General features: G+C 36.8%; 1 pseudogene; it reads right to left on the reverse strand.

Moving 5' to 3' along the window:
- Window positions 1-3,156: 3,156 nt before the first annotated feature.
- Window positions 3,157-3,433, reverse strand: LOC110595693 (annotated as a pseudogene).
- Between the last annotated feature and the right edge of the window lie 1,857 nt (window positions 3,434-5,290).

Genomic DNA, 5,290 nt, shown 5'->3' on the forward strand with positions numbered 1-5,290 from the left:
GATATTATGAAGCCCATAACTGTAGGCCAGGAATACTGGGTTCCTATTATATCTCTATTAATATTAACTGATGACTTTAGGCTGATTACTTAGAACACATAGCCTTCTACAGCCTCATTTGTAAAAGAGGGGAAAAGTTTGCCTTACAAAATTGTATTGAAGAATCCACGGAGTAATATGTATAAATGGGTACGACAGACACTCAAATACTTGTGTTAGCAATCCTAAGGTCTTCCCTTTTAACCATGCCTCTAAATCCAAACAAATAAAACCAATGTGTCTTTAAAAATTAGTTGAGTACATTCTTGCTTGTGATGCCCATAACTTGCTTTGATCATAGTTGTAATAGTTCCCTTGGTTAATTGGTTTTAAGAAATGAGGTACCAATGTTAGAACCTTGATAAGTTGTGGACTGCTTCTCCTACCAATTTCTCCTCCTGTTTTAATATGGACTTGATAAATGAGTAAATGGAGTTGAGTCAAAAGTACTCTTAAAGTCAGAGGTTAGTATAATTCCACAGCACATGCATTTTTGAAAAATGTAGAAAGAATTGTTTACTTTTATTGCTTATTATTTTATTTTGCCCTATTTAGGCAGCATTTAGGGCTTAGAAAAATAGGATAAAATAGTGGACATGATAGAAAACACATTTATTGTTAATCCATCACATCTCTGCTCTCTACTCCTTGATGACAAGTATGGAGTGATGGCTTCGCCAGCAGAGTAATGATAAATATCTTCAAAAGAGTTCAGTTCCTTGTCTTCTCAGTATATAAATCGAAAAATTGTTTCATGTCTGCTGAATGCAGTTAGCCCATTTTGATTTCATCTTTTGTCCTTTTCCTCAACTCTTTTTAATCCTTTAAAGATTCCATTTTTGCACGTATGTAAACAAGTATCAATATGTTTTTATATATGTATATGTATGTACATACACACATACATATACATGTTGATATATGTTATACCTACATAGATACATATCTACATTCTTATCTCTAATTTGTCTGCCTCTATCTATCTATCTATCTATCCATCCTATATATGTTGAGAATCACTGCTCAGTATGGTCTTAACACACAATTCTACCCAATTCTAGAGTTTTATACTTAAAAGGAACTATTGGTAATTCAGAACAACTACTGGCGTTTTTATCTTTCGCAAATATCTTTTTTAGAATTTCCTCTAAAACAATTTCCTGATAGGTGCAAACCTGGCTTTGCTCCCAGCCACCTTGGCAAATAACTATGTAAATATTGTGCCATGCAATTACCTTCTTAATTTCTCCTTTCTTGAAGAAATATAACATGTTAGATCCAAATTATCCATGGAAAGATGTAAAATAGACCTAGACATTTTCAGAGACAGAGGGATATTTACAGTTTCTCTATTTAAGTTCTCTCTAGAGTTTGGAGGAACTAGAGATACTGGAAATAGGGACACTGGAGATGTTCGGGGGTGTGGCCAATGTACAATAGGCAAAATTCCAGAGTTTCAATTCAATGTTGCCAGCAGCAACCATTTTTTCTTTTTAATGTTTTTTATTTTTGGTAGAAATGTAGAATACTTTCTAAAACAAAAATGTTTTCAGAAGATGGCAGTTGCTAATATGCATATTTAATTGATTCTTGTCCCAGATATCATAAATTGTATGCCTTAGTAGGAAGATTCGCTTATTAGTTATGTGAGCCAATGTACATTATTTCCTTCATTCAGTCAGTCATCTAATAACACTGGAAATTTACCAGTACAACTTTGTGCTAGGCTTGAGAAGAAATATAATGATGGAGTCCATACCTTGAAGGTAGTTATAGCCCACTGAGGACTAAGAAGATAATTACAGAATGGGGTATAGTTCAAGGTAAAAGACAGTAAGTGTTTTGCGAATAGTATGAAAGATGCACAGAAAATGACCATTGAAATATGGAGAAGAAAAAGTTGCTTCTAACTGAGACTTGGCCTGAAGAGAAAAGGAGGTCTTGACCTAACACTAATGGGGAAGATAGTTAATTCTGAGAATAAAACTGGATAAATATTCAGAATTGGATAAATAATAAATATTGATGAATTAGTTTTGTTGGGAGATTTTGTGCATAACGGAGGTAATGAGAGGTAAACACGGGAGAGAGGCAACATGGGAATTGCTTTTGAAGGGCACTGGATATATCACAGCGTTGAGTTTGCTTGTGAAGCAGTAGGGAGTCCTTGAATGTTCCATGCATAAAAGCTTGGGAGGAAAATAAGTGAAGACCACTACTTTCTGGAAAAGAAAGGTATTATTATATGAGCTGAGTGGGGAATTTTGAACAAAAAGTGGTAAAAAATAATTAGTTTTATGTGGGTGCAGTGACTGACACCTATAATCACAGCACTTTGGGGGCCCGAGGCGGGATGATTGCTTGAACCCAGGAGTTCAAGACCAGCCTGGGCAATGTAGTGAGATCTCACATCTACACAAAATTAAAAAAAAGAAATAGTCAGTTGTGGTGGCACGTGTCTGTAGTTCCAGCTACTTGGGAGGCTGAGGTGGAAAGATAGCCCAAGCCCATGAGGTCTAGGCTGTGTTGAGCTGTGATCATGCCATGGCTCTCCAGTCTGGGTGACAGAATGAGAATAAGGTTGGTATAATGATGTACATATCCATTCACACAAACATTATAGCAGGTGACCAGAATGGGATGTTTGAGAATATAGTTAATTAGAATAATTGTGGTGGAAACCAAGTTGAAGTAAGGTGTGAAGTAGTGACCAAATGAAAATACAGAAATCTTGATAAGTTTTGAGAAATGTACTAGTGTTCCCTTGCCAGTATCTACCACGGCACCTACCACACAATAAGCATTCAAACAATATTTGTGGGATAAATGAAAGTTACATAAACTTGATAAACTACATGTTTTCTTGTTGTGGAATTAACTATAGTTATACTTACCATGAATATAGAACCAGCTATCTGGTTCACTAAGAAAAAAAAATGTCTACAGGTCTAACAATTTGAAAATGTATATCTAAATTGGAAAAAAAGGAAATCATAGAAAACTAGTTTGTTAAAGATGAAAAAGTCATTCTGTTTGAGATTTATTATTTTTAATTTTTTTTTTAACATAAATTAAGCCATTTATTATAGACTAGTGATGTTCCAAATGGCGGAGCTTCTACTGGTCTTTCAATTCCTTCAGTCTTATGATGGCAGACTTTACTGTGACAGCAGAAGTGGTATTGTAGGTACAGGCTCCACCAGCTACTGTTTTCATGCAGGAGTCACAGTGCCAGATGGCCACAGCGCTCTCTTCGTCTTGGTTTTGCCACAGAAGAGGCAAGTGTACTTGGCATGCTGTCTGATCTCGAGCTCCTCCACTATCTTCCAGAGCAAGGCCCCTAGCGGGTCCTGGATTTACCCATGATTCTGACCTTCTTGGTGCGTTTGGTCATCACACTGCCAAGCAGGTCTGAGCTCAGAGAGGAAGGGACGCAGTACGCCTGTCTGAGTTTTCACACGTACTCTACCTTTGGCAAGTTCTTAAAACTCTCTATGCCTCAGTTTCCTCCATTCTGTAGAATGGAGATAATCAAGTAGGTAGTTCATAGCGGTTAATGGGGATTACACATTAATACATGTAAAAGTGCTTAGAACCAGTTTTAAAACATGGCACACACTATATTAATATTTTGTTATTATCATTTTTATTTAAGAAACTATTTTGTAGAATTGTATGATTTTTAAAAAATTTGTATTCCACCCTAAAATTTACAAACTGCATTCATATATAGTATTCTAATTTATTCCTACATCTCACTCCTACTCCTTCCATGTTGTTGGTGAGGGAAATTAGAATCCTCTGGGGTAATTTACCCGTCTAAAATGGTCAAACTGAGTCTCAAACTCAGATCTTCTGAAAAACAGCCATTTATTTTCAAATGGTCATTGTGTAGCAGGTAATGTTTAAGAACTTTGTAAACGTAACCTCATTGTTTTTCTTGTTATTCAGCAAGAGTCAAGAATAGGAAACAGGATAAAAGAGGTTAAATGCCTAGCTTGAAGTCCCACAGGTAACAGTTGGGGGGGGCAGGGAGGGAATTTTAAAGTCGCAGCTCATGTCTTCAAAGCCCATGCTCTTAGTCACTAAGTCAGAAGTGTCCTAAAGTGAAATAAGATGAAGAGAGAGTTGCCACTTGATAAAGATGGAAAGAAGGCATCTATAAGTGTACTTAGTGAACTAAGTCTTCTCAACCTCCCCAGGATCTCAATTAAGAATTCCTGCTGTGAGCTGATGTCTTTTCAAGTTCTGACTTGTAAGAGAGAAGTTTTTCCTTCACCTTCATTTCTGAGTACATCTCTTTGACTCCACTGGCTCTGCTCTGCCTTGGCTGAGTAAAGAATCACAGTCATAAACCCTTCATAAAGGTGTGGAGAAGAGCTGTTTTTCATCAGGTCACCGCGGGCAACCTGGGCTGCCAACTTCCCATCAAAGCCTCATAAACTCTTTTATGAGGCTCGTAAAATGCTGCCTACTCCTGTTAAAGATGAGAACAGCCATCAGACCCAATTCATGCGGGCTTCAATTGTTACATCAGACTTTTTGGAAAACCCAAAGCAGGCCACAGCCAAATAATACATTGGTCTTTGTGTTTTTGTTGTGTTTTCTTACCAGGCCCCAAGCCCCGTGATACACAATAATGCTTAATTACTCTGGAGAGCAGTCCTCAGAGTCAGCAGCAAGAACTGCTGGAAACTATGTATCCTGTTCAGAGGTGGAAGAATGTTGGCTGCAGAGTAGGTTCTGATTTTTCATCCAATATGTTGAAAAAGAAGGAAATTTCCTGACAATGTCTCATAGTTTTTCCACTATAGTTGGATATAGAATTTTCTCCTATTTGCATCTCGGTTCTTGGTGAGAGTTGTGGTTGCCAAAATAAAAGATAATTAGTTGGTAATTTAGGTTCATGGAGCTTCCCAATCTCCAAGGTCCTCTCATCTGACTGATATATTGGTTGATTTTCTGTACTCTATTATAGAGTACTAATTTTAGAATTCAAGAGATGGGAATATATTTGAGAGGTGATTTGCAGGTAATCTAATTTTCCAGTTAGTATTTTTATCCCACCACACTTATAAGAAATAAGCTTCTTTAGGGACAGGTATTACTTCTGTTTCCTTATCTATGAATGTCTACTCTTGTGCCTGGTACATGTAGAAAGTGAAAAAATTTTCATTAAAGCACTAACTATAATTGCATACATCTGTCAACACATGCTAAGTTATGCTGTGGTAATAAACATAACATTGGA

Source organism: Carlito syrichta, unplaced genomic scaffold (genome assembly GCF_000164805.1).
Source record: "Carlito syrichta isolate Samal-C Ts95f unplaced genomic scaffold, Tarsius_syrichta-2.0.1 Scaffold303552, whole genome shotgun sequence".
NCBI lineage: Eukaryota > Metazoa > Chordata > Mammalia > Primates > Tarsiidae > Carlito > Carlito syrichta.